This window comes from Scardinius erythrophthalmus (assembly GCF_964197995.2).
Source record: "Scardinius erythrophthalmus genome assembly, chromosome: 20".
In the NCBI taxonomy this organism is placed as follows: Eukaryota; Metazoa; Chordata; class Actinopteri; order Cypriniformes; family Leuciscidae; genus Scardinius; species Scardinius erythrophthalmus.
Genome location: NC_138240.1, coordinates 7351571 through 7370656, shown reverse-complemented (window position 1 = coordinate 7370656; position 19086 = coordinate 7351571).

The window sequence follows — 19086 nt, the reverse complement described above, 5'->3', positions numbered from 1 at the left end:
ACATTAGTTAATGTATTAGCTAATATAAAATAACAGTGAGCAATATGTTTTTTTAAAGTATTTGTTAAAGTTTTTTTGACATATTAGAGGTCTTTGTTTCATTAAACCATCCTGCAAGTTTCATAGCTTAAAAGGTCCTCCTAAACAAAACATTTATTTGATCAAGCTCCAAAAATGGCTTGTTTTGATATTGCGGGATCTGTGACGTCACACGGGCAAATGCATTTGCATATGACTCCAGAGCAAGACATCGACGAATACAGTTATACATCATTGCACCATAGGCCCCACCCACTGGCGTTCAATCGCTTAACGGCTGACATTTGCCGACACTGGATGTGAGCGTTGCGTCACATCAAAAGCAAATAGAACCCATTATAATCACTGAGTCTGTCTACAGTGGAAACAGTATACAGATTCACATTCAGTTTCTGACATGACAAATGAAAGAGTAAAAGAATGTTAAGAACCTGTACAGCGTCTCTCAACTTCAGAAGGATCTCAGTGTCAAAAAAGTGTCGTCCCTTATCGCTTCAGAGGGTTATGTTTGTTCATTTTGTTTGGTAAACTAGAGAGTGTAATGGAGAGTTCGCAAAGTAACTTTTGTTGAAAGGTGAAGCAGCAACTGATCTGATTGCAGCTGCATCACAAACCATAAGTAAATGTTTTCATAATGCTTTGTTTGTAAATGATGGTTTTATATGGATAATGTTTTCAAAACATTTGCAATAATGAGTGGCCGTTAATATAGATTCTTATGCAATGACGTTAGCCAATCATGGCCGTTTACTGACGCCTTAAAGGAGACACTGCTCAAAAATGGATTGTTTCAGACAGAAGGTCAGAATGAAGATTGGAAATAATAATTTTAATAATTAAATAAAAAAAATGTGTGTGTGTGTGAAAAAAAGCTTTATGAATATAAGTGAACCTCTAGGAACATAAAAATTTGAAAAATCCATGTCATGACCCCTTTAATATTCATTAACCTTAGTAAACAATTTAATTGTTCAATGTTTGTTCATGTAAGTTCACAGTGCATTAACAAATTTTATCAAATACAACTTTGGATTTTAATACTGTATTAGTAATGTTAAAGTAACCATTTACTACGACTAATAAATGCTATATAATGTTCATTGTTATTCATGTTAACTAATATAGTTAAGTAATGTTAACAAATGAAACCTTGTTGTAAAGTGTTACCAAGCATTAGCATTTAGATATATTGTGATACTACATAAAAAAATGCTATGTGATATCCAAAAATATGCATCAAAATAAGTGAATGAAAACCCAGTGATGCTGCAAACTATTGCAACAGTTCCAAACAGAGTTATAAACTTTGGAATAATAGATACCTCTCTCTATTCTCCATAGTTTTAATTCGATTACATCATTATATTACTTATTTTGAAACAAAGCATGTTTTTCTCAACCAAATGTTTTTGGATTGGCACAGATTCTTTGTTATTGAAAGCACCTTGTAAAACCTCTAAGCGATCAATTATGAGCTGCTGATTAGAGAATGAGAAAGCATTGTGCTTGTTGTGAACTAATTAGAGAAGAATAATAATGAATTAACACCGATCTCATCTCGTCTAAGGATAGTTTCAAGAAATGTGGTTTCATTATAGCCTTCTTTAGCACATTGTCTGATTCAACATAGCTATTAAATCTAAACTGCCACACGTATATCTATTGATTTGATTTTGACTGATTTGTAATGGGGTTGAAGCGATTCAGTAAATTAAAGCAAAACGCACACTGAGGACAATTAGTCAATAGATGTGAGGCTGGAGAATATACACATGAAAATAGCTGTACTGCTCAAACATACCATCAGTGGGCAAAAACCAATTAAATTACTTGCACAATCAAAGCAGAAGAAAAACAAATAAGGGATGGAGATGGTGGGGATTTAGCAAGGATTTCCCTTCTCAGAGCTATAAATATGAGAGCCAGCGGGGGCATAACTGGACAGTTGTAGAGACGTCTGTGAATTTATGTTTTTCAAACATGGAAGATAAGAGTTTATATATAGATATTTTCCTTTCCATAATTCCACAGGGCCATGGTCAGATGTCTCAACTCGAGATCTTATTTAGCCGTCCATGGATGCATGCTATTTTATAACATATTACATTTATGCATTTCCCAGAATATTAGTGTCACGGTTCATAAATCCTATGTCTCTTCCTTGTCTCGTGTTTCTGTTGTTGTGTGCTGATTGTGTGGGTGTGTCAGCTGATTATTCACTCATCGGCAATCAAGTTCATCACTCCCGTCACCAGCTGCAGCTCATCTCAGCACATATATAAATACTCACTCAATTCTCATTTCCTCTGTCAGATCGTTCTATGTGGTTCCCAGTGTGTGGTTCGTCTGGTTCCAGTTCCAGTGTCTCGTCGTTGCCTGTTCTTGTTCCTGTGGATGTTTCACTCTGGACTTGTCACCGCCATCACCACTCTTCACCACAGCACTCATCTGACCATCAAAGTCCCTGCGCCGCTATCCTGTTCCACCCTGGATTACTGTGTTCTCACTGATTGTCAAATAAAGAGTGTTTTGAGCTACTTGCGATTGCTTCCGTCCTTCTATCATGACAGAACGATCTGACCGTTCAATGGAAGCAGCGAGTAGCTCCACCAGATCGCTGGAGGAATTCGTCAATAGCAGCATACTTCGAATGGATTCCCAGGAGAAGAACCTCAGCGATACAGCTCGCGCTGTCCGGGCTCACCCAACAGCTTCAACATCTGCGAGGTCCCGCTGCGCCCCCCACACCGCCGGTTCCCCCACCACCACCAGAGAACCCTTCCCAGTCGGAGCCCCGCCTACCAGTTCCTGAGTCATATGCAGGTGAACCAAACTTCTGTCGAGCTTTCTTAACACGATGCTCCATGCACTTTTCTCTTCAGCCCAGGACATTCAACAATGAGCAAACCAAGGTCGCTTTTGTCTTGACGCTGCTGACTGGGAAGGCGGCACTCTGGGGGACAGCGGTGTGGGAGAATCAAGACCCATGCTGTGCCTCGTTCCTGGAGCTCTCCGCCGAAATGAAACGGGTCTTCGACCGGTCCGTCGCGGGACGAGAGGCAGCAAGGATGCTGGCCGATTTGCAACAGGGAGAGAGATCTGTTTCGGACTACTCCATCGAGTTTCGTACTCTAGCGGCGGAGAGCCAATGGAACGAGGAGGCGCAGTGGGATATGTTCCTGCATGGGTTGGCTGACCGCGTCCAGAAGGAGATTTACGCCATGGACCTTCCCACCTCACTCAACGGCCTGATCGCGTTGGCGTTAAGAGTAGACGCACGGTTATCACGAATGACTCGTCGCACTATGCCCAGTCGTCCCACAGGAGGGTTCGAGGGCCAACGTTTTGGAGGCGGGGACGCGGTCAGCCCTGTCTGCGATCACGAGCCCATGCAGGTGGGTCGAGCCCGGCTTTCCCGGGAGGAGAAGGAAAGGCGGAGATCCCAGGGCCTCTGCATGTACTGTGGAGGCGCGGGCCATTTCGCCTATAACTGCCCGTTAAAAGGCCCAGCCCGATAGTAAGTATGAGGCTACTATCGGGTGGGATCTCCGCCAAGAAGTCCTCATCCACATCGACTCTCCTTCCGGTAAGACTGAGATGGTCAAATCACCTTCACGATTGTCAAGCACTGTTGGATTCTGGGGCAGAAGGTAATTTCATGGACCGTTCATTTGCACACAAACTCCAAGTTCCCCTCAGACCCCTCACTCACAAGATTTCTGTACACGCTCTCAACGGCCAGGAACTCCCCACCATCTCATTCATCACCGAAGACATCACTCTCATCACATCAGGAAACCACACAGAAACTACCTCATTTTACATTCTGGACACTCCCCTCGCACCCATCGTCCTTGGTCACCCCTGGCTCACCCGTCACAACCCCAAAGTGGACTGGCTATCCAATTCTGTGTCTGCGTGGAGCAGTTTTTGTCATGAGTCTTGTCTTGTGTCTGCTTGTCCGTCTGTTTCTGTCCCTGTGTTTCAGGAGGAGGCAGTGGATTTATCTAACGTGCCCACGGAGTACCTGGACCTGAAGGAAGTGTTCAGTAAGTCTCGGGCTGCTTCTCTTCCCCCGCATCGTCCCTATGACTGTGCTATAGAGTTACTGCCAGGTACGTCTCCGCCTAAGGGCAAGTTGTATTCACTCTCTGTCCCAGAGAGGCAGGCCATGGAGAAATATATTTCTGATTCTTTAGCAACTGGGTTCATCCGTCCTTCCTCTTCTCCAGCGGGGGCGGGGTTCTTTTTTGTGGGGAAGAAGGACGGGTCCCTGCGACCTTGTATTGACTACCGGGGGCTGAACAGCATCACGGTAAAGAATACTTATCCTTTGCCGTTGATGTCTTCAGCCTTCGAGAGGTTGCAGGGAGCGTCCATTTTCACAAAATTGGATTTACGGAATGCTTATCATTTGGTCCGCATCAGGGAGGGGGATGAATGGAAAACTGCTTTTAACACCCCCAGGGGGCACTTTGAATACTTGGTCATGCCCTTCGGGCTGTCCAACTCCCCAGCGGTTTTCCAAGCACTTGTCAACGACGTGTTGCGAGACATGGTCGATCAGTTCATATATGTCTACCTGGATGACATATTGATTTTTTCTTCGTCTCTCCAGGAACATGTGCAACACGTCCGACAAGTGCTCCAGAGATTGCTAGAGAATGGGCTTTTTGTCAAGGCGGAGAAATGCGATTTTCATGCACAGTCTGTTCCTTTTTTAGGTTACATCGTGTCGGTTGAGGGAATGCGCATGGATCCTGAGAAGATCAAGGCTGTGGTAGAATGGCCAAGTCCAGATTCCCGTAAGGCCCTACAGAGGTTTCTGGGATTCGCCAATTTCTACCGGCGTTTCATTCGCAACTTCAGCCAACTAGCCGCACCTCTGACCGCCTTGACCTCCCCCAGAACGACGTTCAGGTGGTCAGACGCAGCCGAGGCTGCGTTTGCCAAACTTAAGGGTTGCTTCGTTTCAGCCCCCATCCTGATAACCCCTGATCCTTCACGTCAGTTCATGGTGGAGGTCGATGCGTCAGAGGTGGGGGTAGGTGCAGTGTTATCCCAGCGTTCTCCTTCAGACGATAAGATGCATCCTTGCGCGTTTTTGTCTCATCGTTTGTCCCCTGCGGAGCGTAATTATGACATTGGCAACAGAGAGTTGTTGGCAGTCAAATTAGCATTGGAGGAATGGCGCCACTGGTTAGAAGGGTCGGGGGTACCTTTTATCGTCTGGACCGATCACAAGAACTTGGAATATATTCGGACGGCTAAAAGATTAAACTCCAGGCAGGCTCGGTGGGCTCTTTTTTTCGGTCGTTTTGATTTTACTCTCTCGTACCGCCCGGGTTCCAAGAACATCAAACCCGATTCTTTATCACGTATTTTTGACCGTTCCGAACGCCCGTCTACTCCCGAGTGCATTTTACCAGAGTCTCTATTCGTCTCTACACTCATATGGGAGGTCGAATCGAAGGTCAAGAAGGCCTTAGAAGGGGTAACGCCTCCGACTCGTTGTCCATCGAATCGTTTGTTTGTGCCTGAGAGTTTACGGTCCAGCGTTATTCAGTGGGGACATTGTTCCAATGTGGCTTGCCATCCAGGAGTAAATCGTACTAAATTTTTGGTCAAGCAACGATTCTGGTGGCCTCTCATGGCTCGTGACGTTCACAATTTTGTTCTGGCTTGCTCAGTTTGTGCCACGGGTAAGACTTCCAATCGTTCCCCAGATGGGTTACTCCAACCGCTGCCGGTGCCTTCGAGACCCTGGTCCCATATCGCTCTAGATTTTGTCACCGCCCTCCCACCCTCCCAGGGTCACACGGTAGTTTTGACCGTGGTGGACCGGTTCTCGAAGGCGGCCCATTTCATACCCTTGCCCAAATTACCCTCAGCCAAGGAGACAGCGTTGATTGTCGTTAATCACGTCTTTCGGTTACATGGCCTCCCGGTAGACGTGGTTTCTGACAGGGGACCCCAATTTGTGTCCAAATTTTGGCGAGAGTTTTGTAAGTGCCTGGGTGCGACTGTCAGTCTGTCCTCTGGGTTTCATCCCCAGAGCAATGGTCAAACTGAGCGAGCCAACCAGGATTTGGAGAGAACGTTGCGATGTTTAGTGTCCAAGAATCCTTCCTCTTGGAGCCAACAATTGTCTATGGTGGAGTACGCCCACAACACGTTGCCAGTGTCATCCACGGGCCTATCACCGTTTGAGTGTAGTTTAGGGTACCAGCCACCTATTTTTCCTAGTCTGGAATCCGAAGTCGCGGTTCCCTCCGCCCACGCCTTCGTCCAGAGATGTCGCCGCACTTGGACTAGAGCCCGTGAGACTCTACTCCAAGTGGGGGCGCGCACTAAGGCCAAAGCCGATCGCCACCGGCGGAAGCCTCCCGTGTACGTCGTCGGTTCTAAAGTGTGGCTTTCTACCAAGGACATTCCTCTCCGCTCTGTTTCTAATAAGCTTGCTCCTAAATTTATTGGCCCATTCTCTGTCACTAAAATCATTAGTCCGGTGACAGTCCGTCTCAATCTTCCTCCAGTGTACAGGAGGATTCATCCCGTCTTTCACGTATCCAAAATCAAGCCCGTGTTTTTTGCTCGCATTAATCCGCCAGTCCCGGTTCCCCCCCCGCCGCGACTCGTAGATGGGGAACCAACTTATTCGGTCAGTCGTGTTCTGGACTCAAGGCGGAGGGGACGCGGATTTCAGTACTTGGTGGACTGGGAAGGTTACGGTCCGGAGGAGAGGAGTTGGGTACCGGCCAGAGACATCCTGGATCACTCTCTTATCGATGATTACAATCGGCAGGTAAGGGAGCCTGGGAACGCCAGGAGGCGTTCCTAGGGGAGGGGGTACTGTCACGGTTCATAAATCCTATGTCTCTTCCTTGTCTCGTGTTTCTGTTGTTGTGTGCTGATTGTGTGGGTGTGTCAGCTGATTATTCACTCATCGGCAATCAAGTTCATCACTCCCGTCACCAGCTGCAGCTCATCTCAGCACATATATAAATACTCACTCAATTCTCATTTCCTCTGTCAGATCGTTCTATGTGGTTCCCAGTGTGTGGTTCGTCTGGTTCCAGTTCCAGTGTCTCGTCGTTGCCTGTTCTTGTTCCTGTGGATGTTTCACTCTGGACTTGTCACCGCCATCACCACTCTTCACCACAGCACTCATCTGACCATCAAAGTCCCTGCGCCGCTATCCTGTTCCACCCTGGATTACTGTGTTCTCACTGATTGTCAAATAAAGAGTGTTTTGAGCTACTTGCGATTGCTTCCGTCCTTCTATCATGACAATTAGGTTTGAATGGTTAGAAATAAAAGAGAAAGTCACTCACAATTGGATGCTTTAGCTATCTGTCCTGTCTAGACAGCACAATTATTTCCACATAATGCTACAAAATACTCAAGCGTGAATTCACGTTGTTTGAATTTTTGAATTTGAATCCAAAAACACAATATCCTATGGTTACTGTATTTGTTGGCTGATGTGAAATGATTTAGCATAAATATGTACTGCACTACCATTGAAAAGTTTGGGATTGGTAAGATATTTTTAATGATTTTGTAGTCTGCAATGCTAAACATGGCTGCATTTATTTGATCAAAATACAGTAAAAAAAAAATAAAAACAATTTGAAAAATAAAAAATTGTTTTCAATTTGAATATGTTTTAAAATGAAATGTATTCCTGTGATGGCAAAACTGAATTTTGAGCATCAGTCTTCAGGGTCACATGATCCTTCAGAAATCATTCTAATAATTATGCTGATTTAGTGCTCAAGAAGCATTTATTCAAAATAGATTTTTTTTTTTGCAACAATGTGGAAGTCTTTACTGTCACCTCTGATCAATTTAATGCATCCTCACAGAATAAAAGAAATAATAATAATAATAATAATAAAAATACTGACCCCAAACTTTTGAACGGTAGTGTATAGAATTATAATAATACATTAGCATTTTAATGAAATGTGGGACTGCAGTGCCTGGACTAGGAATGCTTTGTAGATAATTCCTTAAACATATTGGGTAAAAAAAAAAAAAAAAAAATGGCAGACAATATGTGCAAATAAACAATGCTAGCAGAAGCTGCTATCATTCTTAGTGAATTTCAGAAAGAATAAAGTTATTTATCTCCTAAATTATCTCCTCCAATAAAGGAGTCCTCGAGATGTCTCGAAAGAACCTGCTTGGATGCTTCTGGCTTAAGGAGGGTTGGGATTCAATTATCCGCAGAATTAAATTAGAAAATGAAATCTTTATGAAAAAGAGCAGTTCTGGAGCAGCCTCTGAGAGCGAGCAGGTGAGAGTCTCTCTCTCTCTCTCTCTCTCTCTCTCTCTCTCTCTGAGAATGCCCTTCTTGCAAATGCCTTCTGATTTGTCAGACATGGCTGATTCCGACTCCGCATGGCACTTCTTAATCAATTGGCAAATGGCCTCTGTGATCTTTCGGATGCTACAGATCATTACAGTTCAATTATACTGTATATTAGCCTGAAACTTTTAACCTAGAGACAATAGCACACATGGCCTGGAATCACAAAAGCTCTAATACAAACCTAATGAGCTGCCTCATTGCCTTGTATGCTACCTTTTAAATGAAATGAAACCTCGTAAGTGACTGTTTTTAAGCATTTCTACTTAGGCATCATGATGACTCACATACAGTAGAGTGCAACATTCGGGTTCTGGAAGTAAAAGAGTTCTCTGGGCGCGAGCTCATCTCAGATGATCCATAAGACAGTGGAAATGTGTGCTGTGCTCAGACGAGCCTACATTTCAGCTTGTTTTTTGGAAAAACTGACTTCGAGTTCTTAGTCCCTATAAGACCAAAAGGACCATCCAGATTTTTCTCAGCAACAGGTGCAAAAGCAAACATCTGTCATGGTATAGGGGTGTGCATCAGTGCAAACGGCATGGATGACTTGCAAATGTGTGAAGGTACCATTGATGTGGAGGTGTATATTGGGATTGTACAGAGACATATACTGCCATCAAGATGACATCTTTCCTGGGAAGCAAGACAATGCCAGGCCTCATTCCGCATGTGCTAAAACAGAGTGGTTTCTAGACACTCTACACCGATGAGTCGATGTGCCTGCCTGCAGTGTCTCATTGAAAATGAAAAATTTTAACATTGAAAATGAATGGCCCATCATGAAAAGGAGAATCAGACAACGACGACCACAGACTGTTGAGCAGATGTCTTGAATCATGCGAGATTTCCACTTGCAAAACTTCAACAGTCAGTCTCCTCAATTCCCAAACATTTAAAAAGTGTAATTAAAAGGAAAGGTATGGAAGCTTGTTTCCGCCACTGAATAATAAATAAATAATAATAATTGCGACTTTTTATCTCACAATTCTGACTTTTTTTCTCACAATTGCGATATATCAAGTCAGAATTGTGACTTTTTTTCTCAAAATTGCGAGATATGAAGTCAGAATTGTGAGAAATAAAGTCGCAATTCTGAGAAATAGTCGCAATTGCGAGATATAAAGTCGCAATTCTGAGAAATAAAGTCGCAATTGCGAGATATAAAGTCAGAATTGCGTGTTATAAAGTCAGAATTGTGAGATATAAACTATTCTGAGATCAAAAAAAGTCCGTCTTTTTTTTCTTAGAATTGGACTTTATATGAGAAAAAGATGTCAGAATTGCGAGATATAAACTCGCAATTATAAAGTCAGAATTGCGTGTCGCAATTGCGAGAAAAAAAGTCAGAATTCTGACTTTATAACACGCAATTCTGACTTTATATCTCGCAATTCTGACTTTATAACACGCAATTGCGACTTTATTTCACGCAATTCTGACTTTATATCTCACAATTCTGAGAAATAAAGTCAGAATTGCGAGATGTAAACTCGCAATTGTGAGATAAAAAGTCGCAATTATCTTTTAAAATGTTTTATTTTGTGGCGGAAACAAGCCTCCATAGAAAGGTGATGGGACGCAGTTGTAAACATGCTTCTGTCCCAACTTTTTTGGAGTGTGTAGCAGCCATCAACAGTTCTTTTAAATTATTTTATTTGATATATAATTTTTACTATATATCTATGGAAGCTTGTTTCCGCCAATGAATAATAAATAGATAATAATAATTGTGACTTTTTATCTCATAATTCTGACTTTTTTTCTCACACTTGCGATATATCAAGTCAGAATTTTGACTTTTTTTCTCAGAATTGCGAGTTATGAAGTCAGAATTGTGAGAAATAAAGTCGCAATTCTGAGAAATAAAGTCGCAATTGCGAGATATAAAGTCAGAATTGCGTGTTATAAAGTCGCAATTCTGAGAAATAAAGTCGCAATTGCGAGATATAAAGTTGCAATTCTGAGAAATAAAGTCGCAATTGGGAGATATAAAGTCAGAATTGCACGATATAAAGTCGCAATTGTGTGTTATAAAGTCAGAATTGTGAGATATAAACTATTCTGAGGTTAAAAAAAAGTCAGTCTTTTTTTCCTTAGAATTGGACTTTATATCTCACAATTGTGAGTTTATATCTCACAATTCTGAGAAAAGATGTCAGAATTGCGAGATAGTCAGAATTCTGACTTTATAACACGCAATTCTGACTTTATATCTCGCAATTCTGACTTTATATCTCGCAATTCTGACTTTATAACATGCGATTGCGACTTTATTTCACGCAATTGTGACTTTATATCTCCCAATTCTGAGAAATAAAGTCAGAATTGCGAGATGTAAACCTCGCAATTGTGAGATAAAAAGTCGCAATTATCTTTTAAAATGTTTTATTTTGTGGCGGAAACAAGCTTCCATATTTATCAGACACATTTATTAATTTAAATTATTTTTTAGTGTTGAGTCAAATGTAAGTATATATTAATAATCAACATTTCTCTCACCATAATTAGGTTACTTACCTTTTGAAACAACCTTCATGTCAGGAGCGCACGTGATGCCTACAGAGGCAGCTCACAGTTCTGGGAGAGAGTAACGCAAAATAAGGTAAAAGGTTTTTTTGCACTTATTTGGGTACCTGTCGTATTTATTTACTTTTACTTATTTATATATTTGTTCATTTATTCTTATTTTTTTTCTAACAATATCCCAAAAGAGGAAGAAAAATGAACTCTCAAATATAATAAAAGTGGACGTGTGACACTTCTGACCATAATTTCTGCATTCAGAAAGAGATTTAAATCTCTTTCCTTGTAGTTTCCTCTGTCCTTTTTTCTCTCTCTGTCTTCAAACAGTCGGATGTGCATTTTCCCATTAAATCAGATGAATATATTATGAAGGACAGCTTTGGCTATTATGCCGTGAAGTAGTAGTCTGTCAGTTTAAAGAATAGTCTCCTAGGGTGGAGGGTAAAAATGAATTTTGATGCCAGAGTAGCTTACTCAGCTGTCTGTAGAGAGAACGGTCCAGCATGATTTGGATTTTATAACCAAATTTGTCAACAGTGACTTGACTTTGCTGTCCCGACCTCAGAAACTATTGGCCTGCTTGCCACAGTGAAACAGCTGGATGGTTCTTTTAGAAATTTCAAATCTTATTTGAGGCAGCGTATCGCAAATGGTGGGTCAAGACCTAAAAATGCATTGCAGGTCTATACTTTTGCAGCAGGACATAAGGGAAGGAACAATGCGGAATGCAACAAACAAAATGCTACTGAGATGCATGATATATCAGTACCATATCAGGTATCGGCCGATATTCAAATTATATTTATCCTTATCTGCCAATATCGAATTTATTAATTGTGCATGCTCATTTTCCCTATTTGCACGTATATTACTTTTGCTGTCATCATTCGAAGTTAATCTTTATAATAACACTGTTAAATTCATTCTTATGCTAATCTCAAAATGAATATCCATTTTTTTATACTGTGCATTGTGATACCTAAATTCATTTGTTGCATTTGCAATGACTGATTTTAGTCTTTATTGTTTAGATAATAACATAGACTGAGTATCAGCCATTTATTGATTATTGTCCATAACATTAAAATAATGATCAACTTATCGGTATCAGACAGAAATGTAATATCGATGCTTCCCTAAATTTACATAAAAAACAAACAAATAATTGTGCAAAGTTAGGGTAGCAAAATAAACAAGCGTATAAAATATTTACATGCTTGCTATATGATTTGTTGTTGATGCCAATCAAAGGTGTCTGTTGTTTGGTAGAAGCTTAGCCATGGTAAAAGAAAATGCAACCAATATTACATTAAAAAACAGGTTCAGTATCTAGTCTTGTAACTCAAACTTGTTGTCTGTGCTGTTTATACAACAGTGTACATTTTACTCTTTGGAATAAAACACGTTTTGGTTTATGCAGTTCAGAGTAATATCGAAACATGTCAGTGTTCCATTTTTAAGGTTATTAGGCGCCAAACACTGAAAGTGTGTAGGCACCTCTTGAAATTGTCGTTCATATTATTATTATTATTCCGCCATTTTGAATTTTTTCGAACTCGTCCTAGACGGTTGCTCAGATTTTCACGAAAATTGAACCAGATCATCTCCAGACCATGCTGACAAAAATAGAATTCAAGTTGATTTGTTAAACCGTTCTTGAATACTGCGCAAACTAATTTTACGTAGCGCTTGCAAAAACAGACGTAAGGCTATATCTCCACAACGCTTTATCACATTCAGACCAAACTTGGTACATGTCATCACAAGTAGGTGGTACATGTCGCCACCTACTGGTTCAGAGATGCAAAAAATGGCATTTTCTTCTTATAACTTCTGAACGATTTGTCCAAAAATCATAAAAGTGTTATCGTTAATATTTCCATATTGGCCATTTTGGGCATCGGCTGTATTTTATGAACGCATGAACGTATCTTTACAAAACTTGGTATGGGTCATTGGCACGATACTCTGAAAGAGTCTGAGAAGTTTCGGACGAGTATTTACATGCTTATAACTTTGGATTTCGTTGACTTATTTTCACGGGAGTGGGAGATTTTGCCTTATGGTTAGCGCAATGTTGTAAATTAGCCCTTAAAAAACATTTGCCAATATCTTTGAAACCGCTAGACCGATCGAGACGAAACCACCGTAGGAGGTTTGGAAAACATAGGTCATTGGCTAAATGCTAGCGATCATGTGTCAATTTTTATAGTAAGTGGCAAAAAAATCCAATCAAAGTCACTCATGGGTAATTTTTTATGCTCTCATACATATAAATGTCTATAATTCCAAAACAAAACAAGATATTCTCACCATATTTGACACACACGTGTATGGGCTCACTCACACATGTATGAGAACACATAAAAAAAGCAGTGGAACTGCACCACTTGTTGGCGCTATAATAGAACAAAACAAGGACATTGCCATTAATTACAAAATCATATCATGATATTAAATGCAACACTTTACGAATGCATTGGTGTACAGTTACAAAACTCGGTATGTGTCTTGATAGTCCATTAAGTCATATTTTAGCTACTGTATATATGATTTTTCAGCCATTTTGCCTAAAATTATCTTTAAATGTCTTTCATTTCTCAATGTTGCAGTTGGTCTGACACTCCCAGCCATGTTGGCATGTCATATTGTCTTCTTTGTGCTTGGACCCGATAATTGCTGCTTGCAGCTATATTTTTTGTTTATTTTCGTATGTTGAATAATTCTTGTTTTGTGTTGGGTCGAATGTGAATGTAGGTCCTTAAGTAAAACCAGTTGAGAACCACTGATTTAAGGCTCATTTTGTGGGTCATGTAAAAGATCAGAGAGAAATCCTTCTAGGAAGCCTTAAATGACTTTGCTATTTGCCTCTGAGGAGAGAGAGAGAGAGAGAGAGAGAGAGAGAGAGAGAGAGAGAGAGAGAGAGAGAGAGATACAGTGAGAAAGGAAGCAGGAGACGGTTTGTTTACAGACCCATCTCCCCCCCACATGCGGAGAGCGCTCCAAGATGCGGGGGTGCCAGGTCCCAGAGCTCCCTAACCTGGACCGAGGGCATCGAGCAGCAGCCCGTCTGGGGCACAGGAGGGGTTGTGGGCTATCGATCCAATAAAGAACTAGCAGGCAGCTCATAAATGAACTCAGGCCCCCATGACATTGCATTAAAGTTGGCGTTTTATGGGAACAGCATCCCACAGGTAAAGCGGCGTGGAGGTTTTATTATTGTAATTACTCGTGGCAGGTTGCTCGCTAAGACAAAAAAAAAAAAAAAAAAAACAATGTTGGCTTGGCTGAAAAATATCTCTGCGTTGTTTCAGTTCAAGGCTGTGAACCGTCTGTAAATATAGCAAACATCAGCATGAGATCATGTATGTAAGCATGTAGATAATTTTAGGGTGCTTTCAGACTAGAACGCTTTTATTATGCATTTCTCATAGCCACTTGTCTTCAAATAAATTGCACATTATTAATGTTATAAAAGAGACAAAAAGTACACACATCCAGCAAGCCAAAAGCTCAATGTGGGTGTTCAACCACAAAAAAAAGTTGGCACACCACAGCTCCAAAATACAAAAACTAATTTATTGCATGTTATCACCAAATGTGACATTTTGAGTCTGATGCAGAGCCATATGGTTCAAAACGTCTCATTTGATGATAACATGCTATAAATTAGTTTTTTATTTTTGAGCGGGGGTGTGCCAACCTTTTCTCTCTTTTTGACAATAATGGAATATCACTTTTTTTTTTTTTTTGCTATTGTCAGCAGGAAATTACCTATTAAAATATATTTTTAGCTATTTTTGGATCATACTTTACTAACAAAAGGTTTTTCAGCTCATTTTATTTTCTCTTTTTATTTGCTGCCTGATGGACGCACACCAAAACATATTGCCTGTGCTTATGCATGCATATTCATGCTTCAAGAACCATAAGTTAAAGACTTGAAACAGTGAAAATAATATTATAAAGCAGATAATTTCAGCAAAATTCTGATTCATTTAAAGCCCTTGTAAAATAGCTCATGTATGGACATCTGTGACAGCATACCAGTAAAATCTTCTATTAAAGGGGACATATCATGCTAAATGCACTTTTTTAGCCCTTAAATGCATTTTGTTGTATATTTGGAGTGTTTAGAAGTACAGAAAAGATGAAATTATTCTCTTCAGGTGCTTCGTTGATATCTTTATATTCTGTTTTGGTCATATTTTTCAACCTGTTCCGATTTTTATGTTATCTATGACGTTTTTTGAACTATCACGTCACAGTATTTGCAGCGGAACTGCCAAATAAGGACATCGACTTCCAGCCCAACACTTCGAGCGATCCGCCATTATTATTTCTCGCTGCAATTTTGTAGTCCAAGCTAAAGGATGCAGAAGTTACGAGAGGGTAAGTTAAAATGATCGGTTGTTGGATGTAGTAACCCACACGCTTCATTACACCGTCTAATGTAGATGAACTGCCGCGCTTGTGGCGCATGTTTAACTGAAAGAACGAGCAGAGAGAGAGAGAGACCCGGTCTCGCGCGTGCTCTCTCTCTCTCGGAGCCCGGCGAAAGTGTAAACAAGACATCACCGTCTCCAAACTAGACGCTGTCTTGCTCTCTCTCCCTCGCACATATTAATCAAAATAAATCGACACGGTGGTAAAAGGTCGGAAGACCAAAGTTTCATGTATAAATACAGTAACACACCATTGCGATACATCCATATGAAGACGTTTTTCTGCAGGTTCGTCGTCTTCATTTTCATTTCGCTCCGGCTCCAACTCTGGCTCGAACATGTAAGGCTGGCTGGACAAGTCTTCCGTTGTTGACATTTTGTTAATAACGTGTGAATAAAAAGTTTCTGTGCCGCTAGATAATCCTATCTCTGCTATCAGACTACAAAAATGGCCGAACGGGGTGGAGTTGAACCTCTGCAACCTGGAGAGGGGGCGGGGTATGAAGTGTCTCAATTGTTTTTAAAGAGACCGCACCAAAACGAGTTGCTCTCAGAAGCACCTCAGAAAGGGGTAAAAAAGGGGCCCGTGGAGCTATAATAATGAGGAATTCAGACCCAAGCATTGCAGTTCCGCTTTATATAGACCACAAATGTATGATTTATATGTAAAAAGGAACAATTTAAAAGCATGATATGTCTCCTTTAACGCTACTAATTATGATAACTCTGTTGACCTGTCTTACTCTGTATTTGTGCATCACTCTGTGTTAATTTGTTGTTCTCAAGTGTAAATGCACATAAAGCGGTCCTCTCTGCTGTCATACAAATACATCAAATATATAAACTGTTTGACATGACACACTGTACACCGCCGAGCCATACTAAATAGGGTGATTCATATAATACACAATTATGCATTAAACCACATGCTCAACAAGCATATGGTAAGCATCGACAAAGCCCAGATCATATCTTGTTCTCAAATGAGTTGTGTATTCAAAAATCAACATATGGCACCAGCAGCTGTCATGACCCTCAGATAAAGTTTTACCAACTGCACCAACGGTCTGTCAATTCCGCACGCTCAGTTCGCCCAAAAAACAGCATCGTAGAGCTGATGTGATTAAATGTTATACCAGCGAGTCTTCCAGAACCCAAATTGTTCTAATATGGCATGAAATTTGAATGATCCAACTTTGAGGGAGCTTAAAGCTTGTTTTCTGCATGACTCTGATATGCTTGAAACGGTTTCTTTATCATCAGTAGCCAATATATTTTTTCTTCTCAATTTTCGCCCAAGTACGCCACGTCCTGTTATATAAGTGCCAAGGCTGAGCATCAGGGATGAACACTTGCCCAACAGACTAACAGCTTGTTTATTTATAGAAATAAAGAATCTTGCAAAAGTACTGTATTAAAGATAGAGTTTATTGAAAAGAAGTCAGAACCCATGTAATTAAATTTATCTGTAAGAACACATGTCCCTGTGTAGTTCCAGGGCTTAACTGGTACAGAGGATAAACACGGAATACAAATAGCATAAAAAAAATGCAAAGTATCAGACAGACAGCATTTATTACTTAGTTTAAGCATGTGTATGTTTCCGTACTGATGTGGATAGTATCATTTGTTATAAATAATAATAATATTTTGGTTTGTGTGCTGTGTGTGTGTATGTTCTGGTAAACCCTATATTATGAGGACAAAATGTCCCCACAAAGATGGCAATATCCGAAATACTTGTCCTTGGTGGGAATTTTTTTGGTCCCCGTGAGGAAAACAGCTGGTCAATCATACTAAGTGATGTCTTTGAGTTGATTTTGATGTTTTGAAAGTTTTTTGTGATGGGTAGGGTCGATAGAATATACAGTTTTTACAGTATAAAAATCATTGTCTATGGAAAGTCCCCATAAAACATGAAAACACAACATTAGTGTGTGTGTGTGTGTGTGTGTATATTTATAGATATATAAAAGAAATGGAAAATTGTAGCAATACCAAAATTAGCAGTCAGTATGTGGTGTGGCCACCAGATACAGTTAAGTATCTCAGTGCTTCTTATCTTCACAGATTGAGAGATATTTTCCCGTTTTTGCTGTGAGATCCACTCCAATCATTCACCAAGGCACATGTCTGGGAGGACAAGTTCTGGTTACATGTGGTTTGGCACTGCAAGGATAGTCTGTCCTTCCTGTCTCTCTGTAGCACCTTCTTTGGCCTTGTCCACACTAATACATTTTCGCATCTTTTTCTCTCCGTTTTGGCCTTCCGTCCACACAGACGGCGTTTTTATTAATGAAAACGAATCTTTTTGAAAACGCTAATGATTCTTTCTCCAGGCTTTTTTTCAGAGTTAGTAGAAAGGTCTCTTTAGTGTCCTAAGTTATTGGAGCTGTGGCTTTAATTGTTTACCGCCTGAAGACTGTTAGTTCAATTCAATTCACATCATTTCAAAGCACATTACAATTGAGAGTGATCTGTTATCAGAGGTAGCTGTCTAAGTTATGTATTTCAGAAATGTACATATACAAATCACACAGTTAGCTAAAAATTTATTGATTTAAACAATGTAATAAGTTAAGGCAGAAACAATAAGCTCATTGAAGTATTGAATACATTTTTGTTAAAGTCCGCGTGAACCGGAAGTTGCAAACGACTTTTCTCCAGTGTTGTGACGTATTTCCCAGTGAAACGGAATATTGAACAGAGGGCAGGGTTTTACTCTAGCGCTCCTCCTCTCCATCTCTGCTCATAACAGACTAACGGTTTGAGGGGAGTGGTTAAGCGTTTCCCAAACCAAGTCCTCAAAACTACGTCATCAGGGAAGGTCCTCCAAAGCAGAGGGGAGGGGCATTTTCAGATTTTGATTAAAGATTACGTAGCCAAAAAAATTGTTTGTGTGGATTGACTTGCATGGATGAATTGTTCACCACAAAACGATCAATTTAGGCAAACAAAGTAAATATGGTCAATTTTGATTTCATGTGGACTTTAACAAATGATTATGACATATAGAAAATTGTAGCATTGGTGCATGTTGATTCAGAGTTTGCGTCATCTGAAGTCTTCGCAGGAGTTGGCGTCGTCTCTTCATAGTTGTTATGCATCTGAAGTCTTCATAATAGGCTGGATCCAAACTGGAGCTGAAATACTCTCTAGTTACCTCAGGATGGGCATCCCAAGATAAAACAGAGAAAGAAATAGAAAGTAATTAGCGTAGCTGCTGTTCATATAATTAAGCATTTAGTGTCTTAAGGACTGTCCCACAGGTGCATGTGCAAATATTGTTCATGGTTCATTAACAATTATGAAAACATTGTTTAAACTCTTTCCAATAAAGATCTGTAAAGCTTATTTAAATTTTACAACAAAAATAAAAAAAATAAAAACAGTATCCTGAAAAAGACTTTTTTGGCGGATTTTTATCGATCGACAGCACTAGTGCATACATACATACATACATATATGATACTATCCACATTATCTACCATATATAGCTTATATAAAATGCATGTGTAATATACATTTTTTTTTAAATTAGATGTGAATTAAAAAATTACTATGATGAATATTTAAAATTATTAAATTCTGCAGCTGATAGAGTACATTGTTGAACACGTGTTGGAACTGCAGAGCAACATCAACACAGAAGAGTGCTGTTTAATTACCTAACATCTGCTATAGCGTGTGCGATGACTCAAG